This window comes from Pseudophryne corroboree, chromosome 11 (genome assembly GCF_028390025.1).
Source record: "Pseudophryne corroboree isolate aPseCor3 chromosome 11, aPseCor3.hap2, whole genome shotgun sequence".
In the NCBI taxonomy this organism is placed as follows: domain Eukaryota; kingdom Metazoa; phylum Chordata; class Amphibia; order Anura; family Myobatrachidae; genus Pseudophryne; species Pseudophryne corroboree.
The window spans coordinates 254,220,925-254,238,114 of record NC_086454.1 but is presented as its reverse complement, the minus strand read 5'-3'; positions in this window follow the sequence as shown (position 1 = coordinate 254,238,114).

Here is a 17,190-nt window from a genome sequence, read left to right as displayed (position 1 = left end):
AACATTGCTCCCCACAGTGAAAAAAAAAAAAAAAATAGCATCCCACAGTAAAAAAATAAAAACACATTGCTCCATACAGGGAAACAAATAACATTGCTCCCCACAATGAAAACAAAATCACATTGCTCCCCACACTGAAAAAAAAACACATTGCTCCCCACAGTGAGATAAAAACACATTGCTCCCCACAATGAAAAAAACAACACATTGCTCCCCACAGAGAAAGAAAATCTTATTGGCACCACGTGTTGGGATTGTTTTGCCGGTGGTTGGGATCCAGAAGGTCAGCATACCAACCCCAGGATCCCGGCTACCAGAATGCCGGCGTGAGGGGGCGAGCGCAACGGAGTCCTTTGCGGGCTCAGTGGCTCACCGCAGGTTCTATTACCACTCTATGGGTGTCATGGACACCCACGAGTGGGAATAGGCCCTGTGTGTCGGCATGCCGATCGTCGGCACAGCCAGCGGTTGGGATTCTGGCATCGGCATCCTGACTGCCAGGATCCCGACCGCCAATCATGTGACCGCATGCCAGCATCAAATCACAATGGCCACACAGAAAAAAGAAAATAACAAACATTGTCCCCTACCTGTCGGAAGAAGGGCGCTAACTGTCTTCCCTGAGACACAGTACAGGAGTACTGGTGTGAGGGAAGGGGTGCCGCGGGTGGGGGGGGGACACAGTACAGGAGTACTGGTGTGGGGGAGAGGGTGCCACGGGTGGGGAGTCGGGGTTGCCGCGGGTGAGGGGGGGGGGGACTTTACAGGAGTGCTGGTGTGGGGGAGGGGTTTCCGCGGGTGGGGTCGGGGATGCCGCGGGTGGGGGAGGACAGTACAGGAGTACTGGTGTGGGGGAGGGGGTGCCGCGGGTGGGGGGGTGTTGGACAGTACAGGAGTACTGGTGTGGGGGAGGCGGTGCCGCGGGTGGGGGGGGGGGGTCGGGGATGTTGCGGGTAGGGGGGAGGACAGTACAGGAGTACTGGTGTGGGGGAGGCAGTGCTGCGGGTGGGGGGGGCGGGGATGTTGCTGGTGGGGGGGAGGACAGTACAGTACAGGAGTACTGGTGTGAGGGAGGGGGCGCTGCGGGTGGGGGGGTCGTGGATGCCGCGGGTGGGGGGGAGAGACTGTACAGGAGTACTGGTGTGAGGGAAGGGGTGCCGCGGGTGTGGGGGGGGGGGGACACAGTACAGAAGTACTGGTGTGGGGGAGAGGGTGCCGCGGGTGGGGGGTCGGGGTTGCCGCGGGTGAGGGGGGGGGGGGACTTTACAGGAGTGCTGGTGTGGGGGAGGGGGTGCTGTGAATGGGGGGGTCGGAGTTCGGAGCCACGATGTGGGATAGGAGATTACAGGAGTACTGGTGCTATGGGAGGGGGGGAACTGCGGGGAGGAGCCATGAGAGGAGATCCGAGATAGGTAACAGGAAGGGTACAGACTGGAGGTGGGCGGTGAGTGATTGATCTGCGGAAGGGTCAGCCCCAGGCCCAGACTGGATCAGACATTGAATAAGGAGGGAGGCGACCTGCACCTCTGGCTCCGCCCCTGCCGGCATTGGAGGCGGCCGCTGCGGAGGACAGGGAGGGAGAGTATATCACACCCACTACTTCTGCTAGGTGAGAGACTGAGGCTGAGCTGCCACTGCTCAGTCCGTGCTTTGCACGGAGGTTGTGATGTGCGGTCTTTCAACAGATCGCACATCGCTTCTCCTGCATGTTGGCGCCTGTCGTGTTGGCGCCCCCTTGCCCCCCCTGTTCCGACGCCTCTGAGTGGGACTGCAGTGCCAACCCTAGTTTGGCCAGGTGTTTGCGCCGCACACTTGTGTCGCTTAGCTTAGCTATACAGCTACCTCATTGCACCTCTTTTATTTCTTTGCATGATGTGCTGTTTGGGTATTATTTTTTTTAAGTGCTATCCTGTCTGCATCTGCAGTGCCACTCCTAGATGGGTCAGGTTGTGCTGCACACTTGAGTCACTTAGCTTAGTCATCCACCGACCTTGGTGCACTTCTTTTTTTCTTTACATCATGTGATGTTTGGGGACTAGTTTTTTAAGTGCCATCCTGTCTGCCACTGCAGTGCCACTCCCAGATGGACCAGGTGTTTGTGCCGCACACTTGTGTCGGTTAGCTTAGTCATGCAGCTAGCTCATTGCACCTCTTTTACTTCTTTGCATCGTGCTGTTTGGGAACTATTTTTTTTTTAAGTGCCATCCTGTCTGACACTGCAGTTCCACTCCTACATGGGCCAGGTGTTGGTGCAGCACACTTGTGTTGCTTAGCTAAGCCACCCAGCTGCCTCTTTGCACCTCTTTTTCTTCTTTGCATAATGTGCTATTTGGGGCCTAATTTGTAAAATTTCCATCCTGTCTGCCACTGCAGTGCCACTCCTAGATGGGCCAGGTGTTTGTGCCGCCCACTTGTATCGCTTAGCTTAGTCATACAGCCACCTCGGTGCAAACTTTTGGCCTAAAAACAATATTGTGAGGTGTTCAAAATAGACTGGAAATAAATGGAAATGAATGTCATTGAGGTTGATAATACTGTAGGATCAAAATTACCCCTAAATTCTGTTATTTTAGCTGTTTTTATGTTTTTCAAAAATCATCCAGATCCAAAACCAAAACCAAAAACACGGAAGGGTTGTTTTGGCAAAACCAATCCAGATCCAAAACACGAGCATGGAAGGAACCAGAACCATAATCAAAACACAAGATACGAACAGTGCCCACTGCACATCTCTACTTTGAAGATGTTTTTTTTTTTTATTGTGAAGCATCAAATAGGAATAAATAATAGAAAACGTCAGCGTGCATAACTATTCATCCCCCGAAAGTCAGTACTTTGTAGAGCCACCTTTTGCGGCAATTACAGCTGCAAGTCACTTTGGATAAGGCTTTATGAGCTTTCCACATATTGCCACTGGGATTTTTCCCATTCCTCAATGCAAAACTGCTCCAGCTCCTTCATGTTTGATGGTTGCCGCTTGTGAACAGCAATCTTCAAGTCTGACCACAGATTCTCAATTGGATTGAGATCTGGGCTTTGACTAGGCCATTCCAAACACATTTAAATGTTTCCCCTTAAACCACTCGAGTGTTGCTTTAGCAGTATGCTTCGGGTCATTGTCCTGCTGGAAGGTGAACATCCATCCCAGTTTCAAATCACAGGCAGACTGAAACAGGTTTTGCTCAAAAATATCCCTGTATTTAGCACCATTCATCTTTCCCTCAACTCGAAAAAGTCCCTGCTGCTGAAAAACATCCCCACAACATGATGCTGCCACCACCATGTTTCACTGTGGGAATGGTGTTCTTGGGGTGATGGGATGTGTTGGGTTTGCGCTAGAGATGAGCGGGTTCGGTTCCTCGGAATCCGAACCCGTCCGAACTTCAGGTTTTTTTACACGGGGCCGAGCGACTCGGATCTTCCCGCCTTGCTCGGTTAACCCGAGCGCGCCCGAACGTCATCATCCCGCTGTCGGATTCTCGCGAGGCTCGTATTCTATCGCGAGACTCGGATTCTATATAAGGAGCCGCGCGTCGCCGCCATTTTCACACGTGCATTGAGATTGATAGGGAGAGGACGTGGCTGGCGTCCTCTCCGTTTAGACTAGAGTACTAGAGAGAGACACACATTTTGGGGAGCATATTATTAGGAGGAGTACTACTTGCTGCTGATAGTGTGACCAGTGACCACCAGTTTGAATAATCCGTTCTCTGCCTGAAAAAAAACGATACACAGTGTGACACAGTCACATACCATATCTGTGCTCAACCCAGTGTGCTGCATCATATGTAATACTGTATATCATTATCTGACTGTGCTGAGTGCTCACTGCTCACACAGCTTAATTGTGGGGGAGACTGGGGAGCAGTTATAGCAGGAGTACATATTTTAAGTACAGTGCACACTTTTGCTGCCAGAGTGCCACTGCCAGTGTGACTGACCAGTGACCACTGACCACCAGTATTGTGATTGTCTGCTGACCACCAGTATATTGTGATTGTCTGCCTGAAAAAGTTAAACACTCGTCGTGTGGCGTTTTTATAAACGCATTCTGCAGACAGTGTCCAGCAGGTCCGTCATTACATAATATATACCTGTCCGGCTGCAGTACTAGTGTGATATATATATATTTTAATTTTATCTCATTATCATCCAGTCTATATTAGCAGCAGACACAGTACGGTAGTCCACGGCTGTAGCTACCTCTGTGTCGGCAGTCGCTCGTCCATCCATAATTGTATACCACCTACCCGTGTTTTTTTTTTTTTTTCTATCTTCTTGATACTAGTAGCTTACTTTAGGAGTCTGCAGTGCTGAGTCTGACAGACAGTGTCCAGCAGGTCCGTCATTACATAATATATACCTGTCCGGCTGCAGTACTAGTGTGATATATATATATATATATTTTAATTTTATCTCATTATCATCCAGTCTATATTAGCAGCAGACACAGTACGGTAGTCCACGGCTGTAGCTACCTCTGTGTCGGCAGTCGCTCGTCCATCCATAATTGTATACCACCTACCCGTGGTTTTTTTTTTTTCTATCTTCTTGATACTAGTAGCTTACTGTAGGAGTCTGCAGTGCTGACAGACAGTGTCCAGCAGGTCCGTCATTACATAATATATACCTGTCCGGCTGCAGTACTAGTGTGATATATATATATTTTAATTTTATCTCATTATCATCCAGTCTATATTAGCAGCAGACACAGTACGGTAGTCCACGGCTGTAGCTACCTCTGTGTCGGCAGTCGCTCGTCCATCCATAATTGTATACCACCTACCCGTGGTTTTTTTTTTTTCTATCTTCTTGATACTAGTAGCTTACTTTAGGAGTCTGCAGTGCTGAGTCTGACAGACAGTGTCCAGCAGGTCCGTCATTACATAATATATACCTGTCCGGCTGCAGTACTAGTGTGATATATATATATATTTTAATTTTATCTCATTATCATCCAGTCTATATTAGCAGCAGACACAGTACGGTAGTCCACGGCTGTAGCTACCTCTGTGTCGGCAGTCGCTCGTCCATCCATAATTGTATACCACCTACCCGTGTTTTTTTTTTTTTCTATCTTCTTGATACTAGTAGCTTACTTTAGGAGTCTGCAGTGCTCACAGACAGTGTCCAGCAGGTCCGTCATTACATAATATATACCTGTCCGGCTGCAGTACTAGTGTGATATATATATATATTTTAATTTTATCTCATTATCATCCAGTCTATATTAGCAGCAGACACAGTACGGTAGTCCACGGCTGTAGCTACCTCTGTGTCGGCAGTCGCTCGTCCATCCATAATTGTATACCACCTACCCGTGGTTTTTTTTTTTTCTATCTTCTTGATACTAGTAGCTTACTTTAGGAGTCTGCAGTGCTGAGTCTGACAGACAGTGTCCAGCAGGTCCGTCATTACATAATATATACCTGTCCGGCTGCAGTACTAGTGTGATATATATATATTTTAATTTTATCTCATTATCATCCAGTCTATATTAGCAGCAGACACAGTACGGTAGTCCACGGCTGTAGCTACCTCTGTGTCGGCAGTCGCTCGTCATCCATAAGTATACTAGTATCCATCCATCTCCATTGTTTACCTGAGGTGCCTTTTAGTTGTGCCTATTAAAATATGGAGAACAAAAATGTTGAGGTTCCAAAAATAGGGAAAGATCAAGATCGACTTCCACCTCGTGCTGAAGCTGCTGCCACTAGTCATGGCCGAGACGATGAATGCCAGCAACGTCGTCTGCCAAGGCCGATGCCCAATGTCATAGTACAGAGCATGTAAAATCCAAAACACCAAATATCAGTAAAAAAAGGACTCAAAAATCTAAAATAAAATTGTCGGAGGAGAAGCGTAAACTTGCCAATATGCCATTTACCACACGGAGTGGCAAGGAACGGTTGAGGCCCTGGCCTATGTTCATGGCTAGTGGTTCAGCTTCACATGAGGATGGAAGCACTCAGCCTTTCGCTAGAAAAATGAAAAGACTCAAGCTGGCAAAAGCACAGCAAAGAACTGTGCGTTCTTCGAAATCCCAAATCCACAAGGAGAGTCCAATTGTGTCGGTTGCGATGCCTGACCTTCCCAACACTGGGCGTGAAGAGCATGCGCCTTCCACCATTTGCACGCCCCCTGCAAGTGCTGGAAGGAGCACCCGCAGTCCAGTTCCTGATAGTCAGATTGAAGATGTCAGTGTTGAAGTACACCAGGATGAGGAGGATATGGGTGTTGCTGGCGCTGGGGAGGAAATTGACAAGGAGGATTCTGATGGTGAGGTGGTTTGTTTAAGTCAGGCACCCGGGGAGACACCTGTTGTCCGTGGGAGGAATATGGCCATTGACATGCCTGGTGAAAATACCAAAAAAATCAGCTCTTCGGTGTGGAAGTATTTCAACAGAAATGCGGACAACATTTGTCAAGCCGTGTGTTGCCTTTGTCAAGCTGTAATAAGTAGGGGTAAGGACGGTAACCACCTCGGAACATCCTCCCTTATACGTCACCTGGAGCGCATTCATAATAATTCAGTGACAAGTTCAAAAACTTTGGGCGACAGCGGAAGCAGTCCACTGACCAGTAAATCCCTTCCTCTTGTAACCAAGCTCACGCAAACCACCCCACCAACTCCCTCAGTGTCAATTTCCTCCTTCCCCAGGAATGCCAATAGTCCTGCAGGCCATGTCACTGGCAAGTCTGACGAGTCCTCTCCTGCCTGGGATTCCTCCGATGCATCCTTGCGTGTAACGCCTACTGCTGCTGGCGCTGCTGTTGTTGCTGCTGGGAGTCGATGGTCATCCCAGAGGGGAAGTCGTAAGCCCACTTTTACTACTTCCACCAAGCAATTGACTGTCCAACAGTCCTTTGCGAGGAAGATGAAATATCTCAGCAGTCATCCTGTTGCAAAGCGGATAACTGAGGCCTTGACAACTATGTTGGTGTTAGACGTGCGTCCGGTATCCGCCGTTAGTTCACAGGGAACTAGACAATTTCTTGAGGTAGTGTGCCCCCGTTACCAAATACCATCTAGGTTCCACTTCTCTAGGCAGGCGATACCGAGAATGTACACGGACGTCAGAAAAAGACTCACCAGTGTCCTAAAAAATGCAGTTGTACCCAATGTCCACTTAACCACGGACATGTGGACAAGTGGAGCAGGGCAGGGTCAGGACTATATGACTGTGACAGCCCACTGGGTAGATGTATGGACTCCCGCCGCAAGAACAGCAGCGGCGGCACCAGTAGCAGCATCTCGCAAACGCCAACTCTTTCCTAGGCAGGCTACGCTTTGTATCACCGGTTTCCAGAATATGCACACAGCTGAAAACCTCTTACGGCAACTGAGGAAGATCATCACGGAATGGCTTACCCCAATTGGACTCTCCTGTGGATTTGTGGCATCGGACAACGCCAGCAATATTGTGTGTGCATTAAATATGGGCAAATTCCAGCACGTCCCATGTTTTGCACATACCTTGAATTTGGTGGTGCAGAATTATTTAAAAAACGAGAGGGGCGTGCAAGAGATGCTGTCGGTGGCCAGAAGAATTGCGGGACACTTTCGGCGTACAGGCACCACGTACAGAAGACTGGAGCACCACCAAAAACGCCTGAACCTGCCCTTCCATCATCTGAAGCAAGAAGTGGTAACGAGGTGGAATTCAACCCTATATATGCTTCAGAGGTTGGAGGAGCAGCAAAAGGCCATTCAAGCCTATACAATTGAGCACGATATAGGAGGTGGAATGCACCTGTCTCAAGCGCAGTGGAGAATGATTTCAACGTTGTGCAAGGTTCTGCTGCCCTTTGAACTTGCCACACGTGAAGTCAGTTCAGACACTGCCAGCCTGAGTCAGGTCATTCCCCTCATCAGGCTTTTGCAGAAGAAGCTGGAGACATTGAAGGAGGAGCTAACACAGAGCGATTCCGCTAGGCATGTGGGACTTGTGGATGGAGCCCTTAATTCGCTTAACAAGGATTCACGGGTGGTCAATCTGTTGAAATCAGAGCACTACATTTTGGCCACCGTGTTCGATCCTAGATTTAAAACCTACCTTGGATCTCTCTTTCCGGCACACACAAGTCTGCTGGGGTTCAAAGACCTGCTGGTGAGAAAATTGTCAAGTCAAGCGGAACGCGACCTGTCAACATCTTCTCCTTCACATTTTCCCGCAACTGGGGGTGCGAGGAAAAGGCTCAGAATTCCGAGCCCACCCGCTGGCGGTGATGCAGGGCAGTCTGGAGCGACTGCTGATGCTGACATCTGGTCCGGACAGAAGGACCTGCCAACGATTACGGACATGTCGTCTACTGGCACTGCATATGATTCTCTCCCCATTGAAAGAATGGTGGAGGATTATATGAGTGACCGCATCCAAGTAGGCACGTCAGACAGTCCGTACTTATACTGGCAGGAAAAAGAGGCAATTTGGAGGCCCTTGCACAAACTGGCTTTATTCTACCTAAGTTGCCCTCCCACAAGTGTGTACTCCGAAAGAGTGTTTAGTGCCGCCGCTCACCTTGTCAGCAATCGGCGTACGAGGTTACTTCCAGAAAATGTGGAGAAGATGATGTTCATTAAAATGAATTATAATCAATTCCTCCGTGGAGACATTGACCAGCAGCAATTGCCTCCACAAAGTACACAGGGAGCTGAGATGGTGGATTCCAGTGGGGACGAATTGATAATCTGTGAGGAGGGGGATGTACACGGTGATATATCGGAGGATGATGATGAGGTGGACATCTTGCCTCTGTAGAGCCAGTTTGTGCAAGGAGAGATTAATTGCTTCTTTTTTGGTGGGGGTCCAAACCAACCCGTCATTTCAGTCACAGTCGTGTGGCAGACCCTGTCACTGAAATGATGGGTTGGTTAAAGTGTGCATGTCCTGTTTATACAACATAAGGGTGGGAGGGAGGGCCCAAGGACAATTCCATCTTGCACCTCTTTTTTCTTTAATTTTTCTTTGCGTCATGTGCTGTTTGGGGAGTATTTTTTTGAAGGGCCATCCTGCGTGACACTGCAGTGCCACTCCTAGATGGGCCAGGTGTTTGTGTCGGCCACTAGGGTCGCTTATCTTACTCACACAGCTACCTCGTTGCGCCTCTTTTTTTCTTTGCGTCATGTGCTGTTTGGGGAGTGTTTTTTGGAAGGGCCATCCTGCCTGACACTGCAGTGCCACTCCTAGATGGGCCAGGTGTTTGTGTCGGCCACTAGGGTCACTTAGCTTACTCACACAGCTACCTCATTGCGCCTCTTTTTTTTTCTTTGCGTCATGTGCTGTTTGGGGAGTGTTTTTTGGAAGGGCCATCCTGCGTGACACTGCAGTGCCACTCCTAGATGGGCCAGGTGTTTGTGTCGGCCACTAGGGTCGCTTAGCTTAGTCATCCAGCGACCTCGGTGCAAATTTTAGGACTAAAAATAATATTGTGAGGTGTGAGGTGTTCAGAATAGACTGAAAATGATTGGAAATTATGGTTTTTGAGGTTAATAATACTTTGGGATCAAAATGACCCCCAAATTCTATGATTTAAGCTGTTTTTTAGTGTTTTTTGAAAAAAACACCCGAATCCAAAACACACCCGAATCCGACAAAAAAAATTCGGTGAGGTTTTGCCAAAACGCGGTCGAACCCAAAACACGGCCGCGGAACCGAACCCAAAACCAAAACACAAAACCCGAAAAATTTCAAGTGCACATCTCTAGTTTGCGCCAGATATAGCATTTTCCTTGTTGGCCCAAAAGTTCAATTTTAGTCTCATCTGACCAGAGCACCTTCTTCCATACATTTGGGGAGTCGTCCACATGCCTTTTGGCAAACTCAACACGTGCCTTCTTATTTTTAACGCTATGTAATGGCTTTTGTCTGGCCACTCTTCCATAAAGCCCATCTCTATGGAGTGTACGTCTTATTGTGGTCACATGCGCAGATACACCAGTCTCTGCTGTGGAACTCTGCAGCTCCTTCAGGGTCACCTTTGGTCTCTGTGCTGCCCCTCTTATAATACCCTCCTTGCCCAGTCTGTGAGTTTTGGTGACCAGCCCTCTCTTGGCAGGTTTGTTGTGGTTCCATGTTCTTTCCATTTGAAGATGATGGATTTGATGGTGCTCCGAGGGATCATCAAAGATTTGGATATTTTTTTATAACCCAACCCTGACTTGTGCTTCTCAACAACTTTGTCCCTGACTTGTTTGGAGCGTTCCTTGGTCTTCATGGTGTGATGCCTCTTGCTTAGTGGTGTTGCAGCCTCTGGGGTCTTTCAGAAAAGGTGTGTTTATACTGACAGATCATGTGACACTTAGATTGCACACAGGTTGACTTAATTTCACTAATTATGTGACTTCTGAAGGTAATTGGTTGCACCAGAACTTTTGAGGAGCTTCATAGCAAAGGGGGTGAATACATATGCACATGCCAATTTTAAAATTTAAAATTTATAAAAAAATCTTTTTAATATAAATTCTTCTCCTTTCACTTCACCAACTTTACTATTTTGTACAGATCCATCACATAAAATTCAGATTAAAAAAATAACTAAATTACAGGTTGTAAAATGTAACAAAATAGGGCGGTGAATACTTTAGCAAGGCACTCTACTTAGGAACTATTGATCGGTGCTTCTTGAGGGTTGTTAGTCATGCTGCTGCTATCACTCCTGGTTCTGTAATTTGAGCTGCCACTTTGTAGTATCACTGTACTGCACCAGGGGTCACAGGAGCGGCAAGGAGCCCCGATGACTGGCAGGCCACTCTGGAGCACTAATTACCAAAGTCTTTTTTTAAAAGCTCAACTTGGCACTTTTATCCCTGTTACTGGACCTTTAGAATGCTATCCTTTCTGGTAGAAAATATGATGAAGCAGCCACAGAGTAGAAATTGTATTATTCCCAAAAGAAGGCCCCTTTCTTTATTGCATGCAGTCTTCAAAATCTTGGTCTGTCTGCCTACAGTCTGGTTATATGGTTACTGGTCCACCTGTACCAGTTGGGTTTTCTTCCAGGCAATGGCATATTTGTAATGGGTGCAGTGTGTGCGTTGCACATGGGCCCACATGGGTCCAGAGGGACCCATACCACATACTCTGCAACCATTATTTTAAATACTTACCCTAAAACGCACAGCAGCGATCAAGTCTGAATCACTGCCTTAGTCTGTGTGAGTGTAACCAACTTTCTGTTACATACAAAATACGTGCTTGCAGACTGTGGAGAAACTTCAGGGAGAGTGCAGATTTAGAAGTGCCGGAATGTCCTACCATTTCATACTGGCGCACTTTTAGTGCTGCAGCCACGTCTACATTTTTCATATCCCTACTTTTAAATTTCCACTTCATCCCCTGGGTATACCTGTGTACCAGCTCATCAGCAAAGCATGTGACTTGTGTGTGTAAGTTACTTTGATTATGAAATGATTGCTAGTGCCAGCCAGGACAGTTGAATTGAGTTTCTCAAAATCTGCTCATCTGGGATTTTACTGCATTTTCCCTAGCGTTTCATCAGGTTCTCTTTAAGAGAGGAGGAGGCCTGTGTGTAGCCTCCTCCATCCGGTCCCGCTCCTCTCTGGCGGCAGCGCTTAAGAGTCTGAGCACTAGAGGGCTTGGACTCTAATGTGCATGCATAGATCTCCGGGAAAATGGTTCGTCGGCCATTTTCCCAGTGATTTCTCTACTGTGCATGCGCAAAATACTGTGAAAGTGGCCAAAAGGCCATTTTTACAGTGATTGCAACATCGCTGCTGGCATGTATGAGGTATATAGTCTTTGGTAGTAGGGATGTTCCATGTTACTTTCCAATTTTGTGGGATGCGAGCACGTATACTTAAAACATCTTTATTGTGATGTGCTTCTATAATGTAGGCATCAGTTGCTATATTTGTTCCCTTGTTGTTAGTTGGACCATTTTTAGTGAATGGTTCATAGCTTATTATGCTAAGGATGTTATCCAACTCCGGTAACTCCCTGATGTCTCTTTTTTGTACTGTATATGTATTTATATAACCTTTTAGAATTTGTCTTTTGTTGATGTCATTATTATTTATTGTACCAATTTCTTGTTTGTTTTCTTGTATGTGTTTCATGTAAAGATGTGTCTATTTGTAGACACTTTGGGGGGTATTCAATTGTTTGAAAAGTCAGTTGGGTGTCTATTTTTTTCTATCTAATAGACAGGAAAAAACAGACAACCAAGATTGTTTAAACATTTGAATTTCCCTTTGTGTCTAATTTGGTCTGCGCTGATGTCATCTCCAGGCACTGGGGCAATCATGACCGGAAGCGGGACCTGGCGTTCAGTCCTGATCGGTGGGGGCAATGCGATTTACAGTATGTGAGTATCATGTCATTTTGACGTTTATGCTTGATAAAAGCGCTTCAGGGCGCTGAAACGTTGCTGTAGTTAGCAGTCTCTAGTGTATTTTTTCGGAGTGCCGCCGCAGCTGCTGATGTATTTACCGATGTATATGTGAGCAGAAAATTTTGGGAGGGCATCCGTTTTAAAGCACTGTTGAACCTGTGAGTGCTGGTAATGGCCGTTGATAGATAGATAGATAGATAGATAGATAGATAGATAGATAGATATTGAGCTGATCTGCAGCTGTCACGGTGGTGATAACAGGCACAGTCTCAGCATTTTATAAATTAAGGCACTATATATAAGCTTATATAAACTACAGTGTAAATGACCCTGCAGGGGTTAACACTAGTCACTCTCTGAGTGTGTTGTGTGTGTGTGTGTGTGTGTGTGTGTGTGTGTGTGTGTGTGTACTGCCAGCTGTGTCACCTCCATTCCTCTCACTCTTTAGTCAGAGGAGGTGAAGGGTGCTGTTCTGCTTCCATCAATCTCTGCTGGTGTCAGTGACTGAGCACTGAATGCAGGGCTGTGTGGGGCTCAAAAAAGCTCAGCAGGATGACAAGAGTCACAGGATGGGGGGCATGTGCAACGTTTCGGCTTGCCTCTCAGTATAGCGGACTACTGCAGCTCCAGTGGCGGCCATCTTTCTGACAGGTTGAAATGCCTCATGGAATTTGTAGTGTCTTTGTTACTACTCTGAGTCTGAGTAGTAACAGACATAACTACAAATCCCATGTTACTCTACTTCCTCCTCCCAGCACCCTATCTAATCCTGCTCCCGCGTCACATGCCCCCCTAGTTACGGCCATGGTTTTCTATTCATATAGAATATCTCTAAGACGCAGGTCCTAATAATTTAGGAGTCTTATTTGTGTCTTTAGCATGAATTTATCATAACATTTTCATACAATAACAAGGAAAGGATTGTCATCATATTATATTACATATGGTTCATCAGGATGGGGTACGCATAAACTCATGATGCGTTTCACAGCCAAGCTACCTCACACTGTTTATGGCGGTTTATGAATTGAGTTCTTTTCAGATCAACTCCATTACTGCTTCTTAGGTAATTATTTCTATGGGAGCTGGTCAGATCCCTGCTGATGTGGCTTTCTAACCAGCTACCACAGAAGTAATTACCTAAGAAGCAGTCGCGGAGCCAATCTGAAAAGTACTCAAGAGTATACCTGTAACTATGAAATGCTTGTATTAATGTGCACTCTTTTAGTTTCGAATTGATTTGTATAGTAAGTGGATATCACCAACGCTTTATATCTAATAACAGCTTAGAGTAATCATATTGATTAATATGAATCCAAGCAGTAGTCTTAAGGCCTCTTAATAAAGTCTCTAGACCTTTTTCTTTGTGTAGCAGTAACTGCACATTCAATGCCATTATTAACATTCTCTTGCAATAAGATGAAAATATCCCAAAGATAGCTCTCCTTCTTTTCTGAGTAATAGGGGTAATTCCGAGTTGATCGCTCGCTAGCAGTTTTTAGCAGCCATGCAAACGCTATGCCGCCGCCCACTGGGAGTGTATTTTAGCTTAGTAGAAGTGCGAACGAAAGGATCACACAGCGGCGGCAAACTTTTTTTGTGCAGTTTCAGAGTAGCTCAGAACCTACTCAGCGCTTGCGATCACTTCAGACTGTTCAGTTCCTGTTTCACGTAACGAACACGCCCTGTGTTCGCCCAGCCATGCCTGCGTTTTTCCTGGCATGCCTGCGTTTTTCCGAACACTCCCTTAAAACGGTCAGTTGACACTCAGAAACGCCCTCTTCCTGTCAATCACTCTGCGGCCAGCAGTGCGAATGAAAAGCTTCGCTAGACCTTGTGTGCAACTATATCATTTGTTGCAATAGTACGACACGCGTGTGCATTGCGCCGCATACGCATGCGCAGAAGTGCCTATTTTTGCCTCATCGCTGCTGAGCAAACAAAAGCAGCTAGCGATCAACTTGGAATGACCCCCGATATCCTATAAGTTGGCCCTTTAGTGCATTTAGGCAGACTAATGCAATATTAGCTGTTTGGTGGACAATGTGAAATCTCTTAACTGTCGTGTTTTAAAATGACAGTTAAGAGCTGATTGGCTAAATCACCATTTATCATTTGTCATTGTTAAATCAGCCCCTAAGTCTCTTATAATAAGGAGAGGGATCCAGACAGCCTGTATTTTATGGGTCTTCTACCTGCAGCCCTTCAGCTGCTGTGGAACTACACATCCCAGCATGCCCTGCCACAGTTTTGCTATTAAGGCATGCTAAAACAGAGCAGGGCATGCTGGGATGTGTAGTTCCACAACAGCTGGAGGGCCACAGGTTGAAGACCCATGCTGTATTTGTGGGATGCGGTCAAGATCCCGCCGGACGGAATGCCGGCGGTCGAAATACCGACATATTCTCCCTCCGTGGTGTCCACGACACCCATAGAGGGAGAATATAATAGTGTGCTGAGCGTAGCGAGGCACTGTTCCCGCAGCGTGGCGAGCGCACCGAGCCCGCAAGAGGCTGTGTTCCGCTCACCACCCCTGTCGGGATTCTGCTGGTCAGGATTCCGGTGTCGGTATTTCGACTGCTGGGATCCCGTGCAGCAGGATTTCGTACTGATCCCGTATTTGTTAGTATAGCATAGGGTTATTCTTACTCAGCATATTCCAGGGAATCAATATGTTGACTGCCGCACAGGTTCCCGGCGCTCAAAATTCCAACACCAGAGATCAAAATACTGACAGGGGTGAGTAAGGGGTGTTCTACCCTCTCCCCACCCAACTAACCCTAACCCTCCCTACCCACATCCTGACCCTAACCTCCCCCTTAGTGCCTAACCCTAACTACCCCCTGGAGTTGCCCAACCCTAATCCCCCATTCCCGCTGCCTAAACCTAACCCTCCAGCCCCTACTGCCTGACCCTAACACCCCCCAGGGTGCCTAATTCTAACCCACCCTCCCTACAGCCTATCCCTAACCTGTCCCCCGTAGCCTAACCCTAACCTCCCCGCCTGACGCCTAAACCTAACCCCCCCCCCCCCCCCCCCCTCATCCAGCCCTAAACCTAACTTTGTGGCCATACTTATGGCCGGGATGCCGGCTGACGGGATTCCAGTGTCGGTATCCTGGCCCAATCGGAGTTCCGACATTAGGAATCGGAATGGTGTCGGGATTCTTGCAGCCGGGATCCCGACAACCAGCATCTTGACCGAATCCCTATTCCAGTCATGTTATTAGATAGTTGTCCAGTCAGTCCTAATGTGAAAGACGCATTCTGCATCTATTCTATATGCCATTTGTGCATGATGCACTGAGATACAGTATGTATGCTTAGATAAGGTGTAACATACAGTAAGTGTTCATCTCACTGTGTTTTTGTGAAAGGTGAGACTAGCATCGTTCATGACCATAGAGTCTCATGGGCCCAGGTGCACTGTGCTCCTTTCACCCATTATTTCAACACCAGGGACTCAACAGAAGCCTTTCATCTATTGTTCTCAGCTGCAATACAATGCACAAAGACAATACTGCAGGGGATCAAGTCCAACTGCCCTGACTCAGTTAATCCCATTAAAGATATATATATATATATATATATATATATATATATATTTATACTGTACATACTATATATATATATTTATATATATGTGTGTATGTATGTATATATATATATATATATATATATCTGAAAGTAGAGGAAGAAACAGCAGAGCGCCTATAGTGTAGTATCCCTTGAGTTAATTTTTGTCACACGCAAGAATAATATTGCGTACCGGATTACGGCTTGACTTAAAGCCTATCGGTCCCCCGATCTTCTAGTCCACTTCTCTGTCGGAATCTAGATAGAATCAGGAGACAGGGAATCGCTATATAGCGTAGTAGTTACTCGTAGATTAGAGTCAAACTTTTACGTCTCGCATAAAATTACATGCGTACCAGATAAAACAATAATTTGTGCATGTCAGTATAAATACTTAAGTCCTGGTCCTCATCAGATGGTGGCGGTCATCTGGAAACCCTTGGATGATATAGTAATGCTCCAATCAATAATTCTTATTAGAATTTCCAAATTTATTAGATATACAGAAATTATAAAAAAGGTTTAAATAGCTTAGCTTTAAATGACATGAATGACCTATAATTGCTGCCCGTGGTAGTCTTACACAACCCTTGTCAGTATATTTAGATGCGATACTACAACCATATATAAGGAAACACCTGAGATATTTGCTAGATACAACATCACTTTTAGTGAAATTACTAGCTCTTCCAGAATTATCTTCTGATGTTACCATGTTTTCAATTGATGTAGTTAGCCTATATACGGTCATCCCTCATGATATGGGCTTGACGGCGATAAGACGGTTTTTGAATGATCAGACGACTTATGATGGCCCTGATGTTTCTTTTCTAGTGGATATACTTTAATTTATTTTGACAAAAAATGTTTTTCTTTACAATGGGGAATTCTATCTGCAATTGATTGGGTGTGCCATGGGGGCGGCGGTAGCCCCCTAATACACCAACATCTTCATGTTTGACGTTGAACAAGCTACATTTTTTTCAGACCCCTCAATTGCAGATAGAATCCTCTTTTTTTGCCGCTATATAGATGACTTGCTCATATTTTGGCGTGGGGACACTTGCGATTTGGTCAGACATCTTGAATTACACAACTCCAGTACCAGCCCTGTTAAGTTTACTTTTTCTTTTAGTACAACAGATATTCACTTTTTGGACGTGGCCATCTCTATTGTAGATGGCCATATTTCAACTAATCTTTATTCCAAACCTACTGACCGTAATAATTTGCTTTTGGCCAACAGTTGTCACCCTGTAT